This window comes from Tupaia chinensis, unplaced genomic scaffold (genome assembly GCF_000334495.1).
Source record: "Tupaia chinensis unplaced genomic scaffold, TupChi_1.0 Scaffold000484_1, whole genome shotgun sequence".
Lineage (NCBI taxonomy): Eukaryota > Metazoa > Chordata > Mammalia > Scandentia > Tupaiidae > Tupaia > Tupaia belangeri.
The window spans coordinates 1,296,296-1,310,082 of NW_006159996.1; the positions used below are offsets into that span (position 1 = coordinate 1,296,296).

Sequence of the window (13,787 nt, forward strand, 5' to 3'; positions counted from 1 at the left end):
AAAACTCTCAAAAAAAAAAAAAAACCTCACGCCAGGCACATGTGCGTGTGTGCCCAAGATCCCAAGAGGAGGATGGAGGAGAAGGGATTGCGGCGTGACCATCCCCCCTGGGGGGTGATTTCTCGCTTTCTGTCTCTCTGTCTCTCTCTGTCTGTCTGGCGAGCACACGCGCCCTACAGCAAAAACCTCTCCAAAAAAAAAAAAAAGTCAGGTAGTACTGGAAATGAATAAACTATTATTATATACACAACATGGATGAATCTTAGAAATATAATGTTGAATGAAAAGGATAAATCACAGAAAACCATATGTTGGCTGATAGCATGTTTATAAAGCTCAATAGCATGCCAATTAAACAATGTACTGTTATAACATATATACATTTATGATAAAACTAAATTTTAAAAAAGAAAACTATAATAGAACAATGAGCACAAAACTAAGGATACAAGTTATCTTGAAGGCAGGGGGTAGAGATAGGGGAGAAACATGAAGATAGATGCAAGTTGCTAGCAAAGGTTCTATTACAGTTCTAGGGTTACATAAAGGTCCTTGGATGTACATTGTATCAGTAATCTTTAATATGTATGTTACATAGATTATTTAAAAAACAAATTTTAAAGCTATTAACCTAAGGTATCCTTTTTGCCTCTGAGAAATAAGAAAATTCTTATTCTATATGTAAAGAAACAGAATAGCTCGGCCCTATCCTCAAATAAGGATATAAAGGAGACAAATAAGGATACCAAGGGTTTTGCAAAATAGAATCCTTCTCAAAGCTATCGATAGATTGTTTTAAGGAAATAATTAGTTTAGCTAGAGCCAAGAGAATATGAGAATTAAATAGAGGTGAATTATATGGGATTTTCTGGGCTGGATTCATGGTCTAGTGGTTAAGGGAAAAGGATCCCATGTAACTGAATAAACAGTTTGAATTCTAGCCCTGATGGCTTAAAAAAAAAAAAAAAAACCCAGCCCAGTATGTGTTTGTGTGTGTACATGCATCCATGCTCAAAATCCCAACAGGATGGAGAAATGGAGAAGGGATAACAGTTTGACCATGTCCCATTAGGGGTTGCTTTATCCCTCTCCCTCTTTTTGTCTCTCATTCTCTTTCTCTGGCAGGCATGTGCACTCTGTGGCAATTTTTAAAATATTGGGTGTTCGGAAAAGTCATGACTTTTTTTTTTCTATGGTTTTCTATGCAAAAACGCATCTTGACTTGTTTGACAACCCAATAGTATTTCCCCCCTTAACATGCTAATAGAGTGCCCAGTAAATTGAATCTCTTACCCACCAGTCAGGAAGTAAATTGTGATGATACTGATGGGATCTCAAGGTGAAGTTGAAATGTCCAGAGATAAAAGGAGCAGGATAGGGGCAAGCTTGTGGTATGGTGGCTAAGGTGAGTAGATCCCACATGGCCAACTGCATGGTTCAAATCCCAGACACAGTGGCTTGAGAAATATGACAGATACATATGTGCATGGAAGAGAATGGACTGCAGTGTGACCACTCCCTATGTGGGAGTCCAGCACCCTAACCGCTGTGCCACCTGCTGGTTCCAGTCACTTGAATTTGATGGCGTATAAGTTGAGAAATAAAATTTACATTTTTAAATTTCACTGTTTAATTCCATTTTTTGCCATGAACTTTTGAAGTATCTTTGTATTTACTCAGGATACCTCTTTTTCTTCTCAGCAATTTAATAACTGACTTGTTTACTCATTTGGTTCAGCATTGTGCTGAGTTAGCATTGATGGGTTTAATTCCTTTTTAACTCTGCACCCCTAAACTTAGCAAATATGAGCTGAGTGACCCCAGAGAAATTGTACTTGGTAGAGAACAAGTCTATTGACATTATTCAAAATATATTGCTTTACAGAAAGTGTGTCAGACCTTCACCTTTGTATTTAAGAACATCATAGATAATAACTGAAGTGATTTGTTTAGTGTCTCACATTAGATCTCTGTGACAAGTAATAATACATGTGACTGGTGGCACAGTCAGTAGCAAATTGAATTGCAGTGCTAGAAGCCACATGGCCTGCCATGGATTTGTATCCCTGGGTCAGCCTGAAAATATGTCGGGCACTGGGGCCGGCAGGTGGCAAGGTGGCAAGGTCAACCCACATGGTCAACTGAAGTTCGAGTCCCGGACCTGGCGGCTTGCTTTCTCACTTTCCTTCTTTCTCTCTCTCTCTAGTCCCTCTCTGGTCAAATTAAAATAAACAAATAAATAAAGTTAAATTAAATAATTCTAAAAAAAAAATATGTTAGGCACTTGTGAGTAACCAAGATGCTGACGAGGTGATAAGACCATATCAAAGGTCCGTCCCTCTTTTTCTCTCCTCATGATTGCACATATGCACTCTCAATAGACTAGAAAAATGAAAATTCATTATCTACATTTATTCAAATTGACCCAATCTATGTTTTATAGTCATACTAGTCTTTTTTTTTTTTTTTTTTTTCCAGCCTGCTTGTTTATGGAAAAGAGAGTGATTTTTGGTAGGCTTTTAGAATGCTGGAATCTTCCTGCTTCAGCCTCCTAGGCAGCTAGGACTACAGGAGCATGCCACCATGCCCAGCCTGCTTAGGCTGGGTGGTGACTTGAACCTGGGCCTCCTATGTGGCTTCACTTCCAAGTAGCAGCATCCTTGTACCACGTATAACCACAGCTAAGCTCAGTCACAGTAGACTCCTATTCCAACCTCGTTATCTAGCATATACTCAATCCATTGTTTCAATAAATATCTTGGTTTCTGATCACTTACAGAAAAATTCTTAACTAAGGAAAATCTCAAGAATATATAATCAATTCCTACTCAAAATCACAAATGTAATATGCCTAGAATAAAGTGATCTGAAGCAAATTATGCAATTCATAGAATGAGAGAAACCTACAAAACAGTGACAGATCTTTACTTAAAAGATGCTACTCCTCAATAAACTCAATCCAAATTTTTAGTATGAGCTGACATCTGACAAGGTCACAACAGTAAGAAAGGTGCCTCATAATTATCCAAAAATATTCAGAAGAAAGGAAAAGGATGGTGAGAGATAAGGATAATACAAAAACCTATCTGATTGAGAATAAGGGTAAGTCAATGTTCAATCTCAACTGGAAAGAGAAATAGCTGAAATTATACCAGAAGCAAATAAAATTATTAAAAGTATTAAAAGATATTTGTTTGTAAAGAAAGTATAAAATTTTGATGTCTGATATTTCACAGTAGAAAGAAAAACATGGCCCTAGGAAGAGCTAATGTTCTGGGACTAGCAGATGGCGTCATGGTCACATTACTGGACCCACGTGGCCAACTCCAGTTCAAGTCACAGACCTGGTTACTTGAAATTCAGACCAGGTGCATGTGTGTTCATGCCCAAAATCTTAAGAGGAGAATAGAGGAAAAGGAATTGTGGCATGGTCATTCCCCCTGGGCGGGAGGGGTGAATTCTGTCTCTCTTCTGTGAGTGTATGTGCCCTAGCAAAAAATCTCTCTTAAAAAGGGGGGGGGAACCAGCAGTTAGCGTAATGGCTATGCCACTGGACTCCCACGTAGTCGATCGCGGTTCGCGTCCTGGACCCAGTGGCTTAAAACTCATGCCAGGTGCGTGCGTGCCCAAGATCCCGAGAGGAGAATGGAGGAGAAGGGATTGCAGGGTGACCATCCCCCCTGGGGGGTGATTTCTCGCTTTCTGTCTCTATGTCTCTCTCTGTTTGTCTGGCGAGCGCATGCGCCTTATAGCGAAAATCTCTCCAAAAAAAGGGGGGGGGAGCAAATGGTGTAATGGTTACATTGCTAGACTCCCACAGAGTTGACAGTGGTTCAAGTCCCAGACCTAGCTGCTTAAAACTCACACCAGGGGTGTGTGCATGCATGCCCAAAATCCCAAGAGAAAAATAAAGAAGGGATCACAGCATGGCCATCTCCCCGGGGGGAGGGGGGTGGTTTCTTGCTGTCTCTCTGTCTCTCTCTGTCTCTCTGGTGAGCACATGTGACCCTTAGCAAAAATCTCTAAAAAAAAAAAAAGAGGGACCAGCAGTTAGCATAATGGCAATGCAAAAACCTCTCCAAAAAAGAGAAAAAGAAAAAGAAAGAAAGAAAACTAATATTTAAAACTTCTCCAAAGTAGATTAAATAACAAAAATACTACAAAAATGGGGAAAAGGAAGATGGGGAGAGAGGTAGAATTTAGTGCAGAGAGTCCAAGCTCTGGTAGGAGACTCTTTGGGTTCAATTCTTAGCTTTGCTACTTAGGAGCTGTGTGATTTCTGGCATGTTTCTTAATCTCTTGGTGCCTTAGTTTTGTCATGTGTGAAACAGTGATAATAAAGTTTATTCATAAGAATGTTCAGGGACCAGCAGTTAGCGTAATGGCTATGTCGCTGGACTCTCATGTAGTCGACCGTGGTTCATGTCCCAGATCCGGTGGCTTAAAACCCACGCTGGGCGCATGTGCGTGCGTGCCCAAGATCCCGAGAGGAGAATGGAGGAGAAGGGATTGCAGCATGGCCAACCCTGTGGGGGGTGATTTCTCACTTTCTGTCTCTCTGTCTCTGTCTGTCTGTCTGGCAAGCACACGCACCCTATAACAAAAACCTCTTTAAAAAAATAAGAAGAGGGAACCAGCAGTTAGCGTAATGGCTATGTCACTGGACTCCCACGTAGTTGACCGCGGTTCGCGTCCCGGACCCGGTGGCTTAAAACCCACGCTGGGCGCATGTGCGTGCGTGCCCAAGATCACCAGAGGAGAATGGAGGAGAAGGGATTGCAGCGTGGCCATAACCTCTGGGGGGGTGATTTCTCGCTTTCTGTCTCTCTGTCTCTCTCTGTCTGGCGAGCGCACGCGCCCTATAGTGAAAAACCTCTCAAAAAAAAAAAGTAAAAAAATAAAAAATAAGAAGAATGTTCAGAGGATTTTATGAATTAATATATCGAGAGTGCTTACACAGTACCAGATACATAATAAAAGTACTATATAAATAGTATACTTGAAGCCAGCAGGTGGCGCTGTGGCTAAGGAGCTGGACTCACATGGCCCACTGCACTTCAAGTCCTGGACCCAGTGGCTTGAAATTCACACCCTTGAACGTGTATGCATGCTCAAAATCCCAAAAGAATGGAGAAGGGACTGTGGCATAGCCACTCCCCTGGAATGATTTCTCACTTTCTGTCTCTTTGTCTCTCCAACAAGTACACACACCCTATAACAAAAATCTCTCTAAAAAAAGAAAATAAGTAAATAGTATACTTTTTAAAACAATTTATTTAACTTTATTTATTATTGCTGTTTTCCAGATTGATCAGAAAGAGACAGAGACAGAAATAGAGAAGGAAAGTGAGAAAGTAAGCCACCAGGTCTGGGACTTGAACCATAGTTGGCCATGTGGGAGTCCAGCACCTTTAATCACCATGCTACCTGCCAGCCCTGTAAATAGTATACTTTTGAATAAAAGATATATAAAGATTAACATCAACGGTGATATTTGGTTAGAAAATCAAAATTTAAAATATTGTACAGATCTATAATTCTTTATTCAAAATCTTTTTGCTAGATGTGTTCCTGAATTTAATTTTTTTCATATTTTAGAAATGTAATACATTATATTATCTATATTTTACCTAACATGTGGCATCCTGGATAGCAGTCTTAAACACATTAGTATTTCTACAATGAAATATATCAAGTCACACTAAATGGAATAAATGAAGATTTAAAATAGACTCATGTCAGTTCAGATCAGATTTTTGCCCCCAAAAGAATTAAGAAAAAGAAATGGATTTTGGAATAAAAGATAAGAGATTGTGAAGCTGTAGCTGAGAGCCATAAATCTCATGTTAAATAATAGAATAATCATTATGGGATATACAGAGCACTGATGATATTAAATGAAAAACTTTTCTGAAAATCTAATAAAGACCCAGAAAACCTAAAGTTTTCTCTAAAGAAAAAAAAAAAAAAGCACACACACACACACACACATATATATATAAAATACATATGTGTTGGGTTGTTGGAAAAGTCATGATGCATTTTTGCATAGAAAATATCATGACTTTTCGATAGATAGATATAATATAGATAGATAGATAGATAGATAGATAGATAGATAGATAGTGGGGGTTTTTTGGAGAGGTTTTTGCTACAGGGCGCATACGCTCGCCAGAAAAACAGAGAAACAGAAACGTGAGGTGGCCACAGCACAGTCCCTTCTCCTCCATTCTCCTCTCAGGATCTTGGACATGCATGCACACACGCCTGGCATGAGTTTAAGCCACCAGGTCCAGGACTCGAACCACAATCAACTACATGGGAGTTCAGCAACAGCCATTACGCCAACTGCTGGTCCCTATAATATAGTTTTTAAAAATTAAGTACAAGTACATTCTTTTGCTTAAAGAATTAATTTTATTATTTTTTTAAATTTGCTATAGGGCTCATGCACTCACAAGAGAGACAGAGAGAAAGTGAGAGAGGGAAAGTGAGAAAGCAAGTTGCTAGGTACAGGACTTGAACCACAGTTGGTCACATGGGACTCCAGCACCTTATCACTATGCTACCTGCTGGCCCCTACCATATGGGTTTTTTACCTGGGTCTCACTTGGGTGGCTTTTTTGTGGCAATAATTGTTCACAATGCCTAAAATACCTCCCCAAATATTTCAATCACTGACTATATTTCAGATCTCTGTTCAAATATTACTTCAGGGAGGCTTTTTTGATTGTTCTATTTAAATCAGGTGGGAGGCAAGCATACACATTCACACACAATCACACAGAAACTCTCTTGCCATTTTCCTATTCTCCTTTTAGCACTTATCATTATCTAGCATTATGTTATGCACTTGCTCATTATCTGTCTTACAAAGATCAGATTACTGTGTGTCTTGGTCCATTTTGTGTTGTTGTAACAGAATACCTGAGACTGAATAATTGATAAAAAACAGAGATTTATTTCTTACAGTTCTGGAGGTTGGGAAATCCAAGGTGAAGAAGCCCGCATCTGGAGAGGGAGGGCCTTCTTAATACATTATCCGTTAGTGGAAGGCAGAAGACAACACACACATTAAGTGTGTATGTGAGAAAGTCCAAACTCAACCTTTTATAAAGAACCCATTCCCTCAATAACTTATGCACTCCCATAATAACACCACTAATCACCTCTAAAGTCTCACCTCTCAACAGAGTTGCATTAGGGGCTGTTTCTGGTTTTCTCTCTTCTTTTTAAAAAAATTTATTTAACTTTATTATTATTATTTTCCAATATGATCAGAGAGAGAGAGAAAGCAAGCCACAAGGTTCAGAACGTGAACCATGCTTGGCCATGTGGGAGTCCAGGGCCTTTAACACATGAACTTTGGGGAACATATTCAAAACCACAAGAACAGATATTTTATTTTGTTAGAGCATCCAAAACAATGTCTGGCAAATAGACATTAAATATTATCTAACAAATGACAAAGAAATTGGGCTAATAGGTAGTGTGGTGGTAAAGGCACTAAATCCACATGGCCAACTCCACAGTTCAAATCCTGGGCGCAGTGGTTTTATAACCACACCAGGCATGTGTACATGTATGTACAAAATCCTAAGAGGAGAACAGAAGAGAAGGGAATGTGGGTGGTGTGGCCATTTCCCCTAAGGGGTGATTTCTCTCTTTCTTTCTGTCTCTGTCTCTCTCTGGACAATGTATGTGTCCTAGGGCAAAAATCTTTAAAAAATAAAATATGGGACCAGCAGTTGGTGTAATGGCTATGTCACTGGACCCCCACATAGTTGACCACATTCAAGTCCCGAACCTGGTGGCTTAAACTCATGCCAGGTGCGTGCATGTTCGTGCCCAAGATCCCAAGAGGAGAATGGAGGAGAAGGGATTATGGTGTGGCAATCCCCCCTTGGGGATGATTTCTCACTTTCTGTCTGTCTCTCTCTGTCTTTCTGGCAAGTGCACACGCTCTACAGCAAAAAACTCTCAAAAAATCAAATAAAATATGAAAATAGACTAGTTATCAAAACACTAGCAAAGTGTGTTTTGAAAACCAGTCCTGATAGGGCAAGTCATACCTACTTTTCAGAAAGAAGTTCAAGAGAAAAAAGATGGGGCCAGCAGGTGGCATGGTGGCTAAGGGGACTGGACTCCCATATGGCCAACTGCAGTTCAAGTCCTGGACCTGACGGCTTGCTCTCTCCCTTTCCCTTTCTCTCTCTCTCTGGTAAAATTAAATAATAATAATAACAACAAATGGACTTAAATAAACATTGTTTTTAAAAAAAGAAAAAGCCATCTAAACATCAGCTGTAATACAAGGATTTCAAAAGTTCATGGAAAATGGGGCCAGCAGTTAGCGTAATAGCTATGTCGCTGGACTCCCATGTAGTCAACCGCAGTTTGCATCCTGGATCTGGTGGCTGAAACTCACACCGGGTGCGTGTGTGTGCATGCCCAAGATCCTGAGAGGAGAATGGAGGAGAAGGGATTGCGCCGTGGCCATCCTCCCTGGGGGGGGTGATTTCTCGCTTTCTGTCTCTCTGTCTCTCTGTCTCTCTCTGTCTTTCTGTCGAGCGCATGCACCCTACAGCTAAAAACCTCTCCCAAAAAAAAGAAAAAAAGAAAAAAAAAGTTCATGGAAAACGCATATTATGAAAAATTTTACATAGATTTCAATTTTTTGGCACCCTCACAAATTCATGTTCTTTTTTTTTTTTTAAGAATTATTTATTTAATTTTATTTATTCATTCATTTATTTTAATTTGACTAAAGAGAGACAGAGTGTGAGAGAGAAAGTGAGAAAGCAAGCCACCAGGTCCAGGACTCAAACCGTGGTCGGCCATGTGGGAGTGTCCAATGCTTTAGCCACCACGCCACCTGCTGGTCCCCAAATTCATGTTCTAATGTCATTTTTCCATGAACTTCTTGAGGTCCCCTTGTATGTTTATGTAATATGACTATGGAATTTCAAAATAGTAATGTAAAAAACATTTCTTCACCAAATACGTATTTATCAAGTAATTATCAATTTACTATCTAGGAAATAAATGACATTTACATTTACTAATTTTGTTTTGAGTATTTAAGTAGACAAGAAGAAAAAGCATACTCACAAGGTAAACATAATTACTATAACATACAAAATATTAAAGAACTTACTTTGATTTTTTTTTTTTTTTTTTGCTATAGGGCGCATGTGCTCGCCAGATAGAGAGAGAGATTGAGAAATCACTCCCTTAATGGGTATGACAATAACACAATATCTTTTCCATTCTCTTCTTGGGATTTTGGGTACGCGTACACATGCACCTGGTGTAATTTTCAAGCTGCAAAGTCTGGGTCTTGAGCCAGCCATCTGGGAACTAGCTGCCTTAATCTTCATACCACCTACTGCTCTGTATTCTTTACTTGAAGTATCATCTTGATTTTTCCCAACACGTTTTACTCACCATAAAGACAGAGAGAGAGAAATCTTGTTGCTCTTCATCTAATTGTAAAATGCTACTGCATTAAGTTGTATAAATGTCCTGGATTATTAGCCTCAGAGGGCAGTAGTATCTGGTTATATGTATGTACCTGTGTATGTATCTAGTCTTCCTCTAGGTATAAAAATGGCAACACACTGATAATTTAAAGTAAACAAGTAAGTTTTAGGTCTTCCAACACATTGCAACAAAGTTCAACAGTGTTTTCCAATTTAGATAAATCTATTCTATGGAAAGACCCAGCTTTCCTCTCTATCTGTAACCTAATCTACATGTTAGGTCTGACATCTGAATTACTTTTTTTTTCCCTAGAGGGCACATGCACTCATGAAAGAGAGTGAGATAGAGAGGGAGAGAAAAAAAAAATTCCTCCAAAGGGGAACGGTCACACAACAACCCCTTTGTCTCCATCATTCCCTCTTTTTGGAATGATGGGCACACATGCACACACACGTGCCCAGTATGTTTCTCAAGCCACCAGATCCAAGACTTGAACTATGCAGTCAACCATATTGGATCCAGCTGCCTTAACCACTAAAACTATGAAACTGCCCCTGAATTACTTTTAAAGAAAAAAGGAAAGGAAAGGAAAAATGCAAGCTAAGAATCTTGGTCACACACTTAGCAAAAATACCAAGAATTACTACCATTTTCAAATTACCATACTTGTAGCCAACAAATTGACATTTCACTGACAATAGTATCATTTAAGACAATAGTATCATTTCAACATACTACTTTTATACTTTCTTCTTTACATTACTCATAAACCAGGGAAAAAAGGTAAAAAACAACAACAACAACAAAAAACAGTAAACAATAAAACAAAACAAAACAAAAACATGGTCTGGTCCCTGTTCGCCAAGTATACTAGACTTCAATGTTGGAAGCCATATGCTGACTATGGGTTCAGATCCCTGGGTAGACCCTGAGAACACACACAGGGTGTGTGCACAGGCACCTAAGATCCTGAGGAGCTGGAGAGCTGGGGAAAGGGGATCATGGAATGAAGAGACCATGTCAAGGATGCTTTTTATCTCTTTCTTCACTCCCCCCCATGTTTACCCACATCCTGCCTATCACTAAAAAGGAATAAATAAACATTTAAAAAAATAAAAATAAGCTACAACAGCACTTTAATGGCTTTTAAACTGTTATCCCTGAAATTGGAAGAATTTTGTTAGAATTACTTGAAAAAATAATGGAAATTGGGACCAGCAGTTGGCGCAATGGCTATGTCACTGAACTTCCATGTAGTTGACCGCGGAGTCCAGGATCCAGTGGCTTAAACTCACGCTGGGCACATTTGCATGTGTGCCCAAGATCCTGAGAGGAGAATGGAGAAGGGATTGTGGTGTGGCTACCCCCCCTCCCCCCAGGGTGATTTCTCACTTTCTGTCTCTCTGTCCCTGTCTTTCTGGCAAGCACGCACCCTATAGCAAAAACCTCTCAAAAACAAAAGCAAATAAAAAATAATGGAAATTGAGATTTCCCTTCAGGGAAATCACTGGAATAAAGAAAATTAACACGCATCTGCACCAGATGCTACTACTAATCAATGACTCAGGATGAGGAGGTGGGTCAAAAATATTAAGCCAGACAATTGGTCTAAAAAATGATCAGAGGCTTATAGTTATATAAAATTTGGCAAATGAAATCAAGTATAAACAAGTATTTGTCCCTTTGCTCTCAGTTGCATATTCTCATTTAGTGAATTTCATTTGAATAAACACATTTTGGTAATGCTGTAGTAGTTAGGAGAATAAGGAATGATTTTTCTAGCTCTATGCACTCAACAGAGAGGGTCCTGCTTACCTGCTTATGAGAACTGGTTCAATATCAAGTTAACATTTCAAGAGTAAACTAAAGCATCCACTTTAATAACTCCTACACCAATAGAGAAAAAGCTGTCCTTGTTTAAGTGAAAATTCAAGATTGCTAGAATAGTCTGTTTCAGAGCACACATGAACTCAACAAGTCTCATGCTCCTGACCCTTGTCTTCAAGTTCCTAAATTGGAATAAAACCAGATAAATGCCTGAAGAACCACTTCACACCCAAAACACGTGCAAACTTTGTTCAACAGAACATTTTACTGCCAAAGTGGAGCTGGCAGAAGTTTGGAGCAAAGGCCCCCAGGCAGCATGATTTGCTGGCAACAGAAAGCAAAAATCCTAACATAATGCTGTAAGTTAGTACTACCAATTTGCTTGAGACTCCTCCCCCAAAGCTTGACAAGATGAGTTGCCATCAAGAAAGACTTTATTACCACTTCACCCTCTATCCAGAAATACCTTAACCACTCCTGATTGTCATACCTCTATATTCGTCAATGGTTGTGTTTACACAGTAAATTTAATGCAACCTATTATGAAATGCATCTAGACTCAATTTTATTGGGTTGCTTGGATAAAGAGACACAGGAGGAACTACTATGAATACACCAAATTAATTATGATAATTCTACCTGAATATACTTGATCCAAATAACCCCAATATAACATTTATTATATATTATTATATATATTTATTGTCATCAAAAATGTGGAAGAAATTAAGATATAGAATTACCTGTAAATTGCCATAATTTTACACTTGGTTCAGCTTGTCTTCTCTAAGTTTGAGTGGCAGGTAGTTTACTTTGTATATGAACAATTTAGGAGAGCTAGGAAAAAGGTCAAAGAGACTTCTCTTCAACAAGGGTCAACAGTAAAGTCCCATTCAAAATCTTCATAATCTTGATGCTGTTTCACGAGGAAAAACTTCATCTGAATTTTAAAATTGCAGTTAAAATACAGGCAACTATCCAACTAGCAACTTTAAACTTGCAAATGTTTGATAAATATGCAGTGTTGAGAAACTATGCCTTGGTAGGTTATCATGTGTTGTTTCAATAAGACACAAGGTTTAAAGATGCTTCTTGCTTCTCACACAGGTAAAAAAAAAAAAAAATTGGAATTTTCTAATCTGTTTTCTCAGTAGTTCCATGTACTTTATTAATGTCTATGATAGTCTTGTTTCTTCTACTCTAGAATCTTCTAAGTATTCTAATTCTCAGATATGATTTCATGTTTTCATCAGTTTCTAATCTCTATAATACAGTTGGAAGCATATAGGACAAAATATCCTTTAAAAGATCAAGTTGCAGAAGACTGTAGTTTAAAAAATATTTATATAGTAATGCTGCCACCAAAAGATGAGCTGAATAAAAAAGCAATTCAAAGGAAATGACCCATCACTCTTAAACCAGCTCAAAATATTTTAGGGATTAATAAACATTCCGTTGTCATTGTTAGTATGGAAGTTGAATTGTTTCACAATAACTTAGTGCTGAGCTGTTATGTCTGTGGCAGAACATTTTAAATCAAACCTTTTAGAGTCCTCTTAGATGCTTCTCAGCTATCAGGCACTGCCTACAGTAAAGAGGGTGCATTAAAATATACCTGGAAAAAAAAACAAGAGATTTCTAGTGGATAAAGTAGGTGATAATACATCAGGCTTTTCCTTCTATTGGATTCCTCGAAACTGAACAATTTACTTACATTTTGGTAACTCGATTTTCTCATCCATAAAATGGGATTGGATTACACTTTGCTCATATTACTAGCCTACAAGGCTTTACCTGATAATCTTCGAGGATAAGGTCTTAAAATGAATTTAAAAGTCTACTCTTGCCTAACAGGGCATTTTGTTGTGTATTTGCAAAGTAAATTCAAAATAAAATATATTCAATTAAATAAATTAGGGCAGTGACTATTTACCTAAATCACAGGTTGGCGTCTCGAAGGTCTATTTAAATAATGATAAAGGTGGTGAAGGCAGTGTTCTAATAATTTTGCAGCAGATAATTATTAGCTGATCCATGGCATTTCTACATAGGCAGTGTTGCAGGGTGGAGATGTGGCAGTATGCAAGGCAGGGCGGTAAAGCGTTACCGTGCACCAGAAATCTTGTCAAACTTGGTAAGATTTCAAGAAAACTGTCTTCTAGGACATTTAATCGTTCTACATTTCGTGCTGACACAGCTATTTATGAAAATTAACTCATTCCTTTAACTCTCATCCTCTTGGCCCAAAGAGGATAAAATTGGGATCTTGTCTTTAGTACCATTCCTCCAAAGGGGCCCGGTTTCACCTACATTGCGTGGGAGGCTGGGCAGAAACCCCACGCTTCCTGTCAAGGATTCCTGGGGCCGGGGCCAGGACTTGGTCTGGCTTCTTTCTTCTTTATGCTAATTGTGCCCTTCCAGTTCCTCTCTGCGGGTGTCTGAAGGCCAAGGTGAGACCCTCCCGAGAGATGAAAGGC

The 13,787-nt window shown here is 38.8% G+C and overlaps 1 long non-coding RNA gene across 1 annotated transcript; it reads right to left on the bottom strand.

The window, feature by feature from the left end:
- Positions 1-6,946: 6,946 nt before the first annotated feature.
- On the bottom strand, positions 6,947-13,787 carry LOC102492607 (uncharacterized). The gene is made up of 3 exons (XR_335657.2): positions 13,244-13,787; positions 12,054-12,147; positions 6,947-7,011 (listed from the first exon to the last, which is right to left on the bottom strand). It is a non-coding gene; the product is annotated as an uncharacterized LOC102492607 (long non-coding RNA).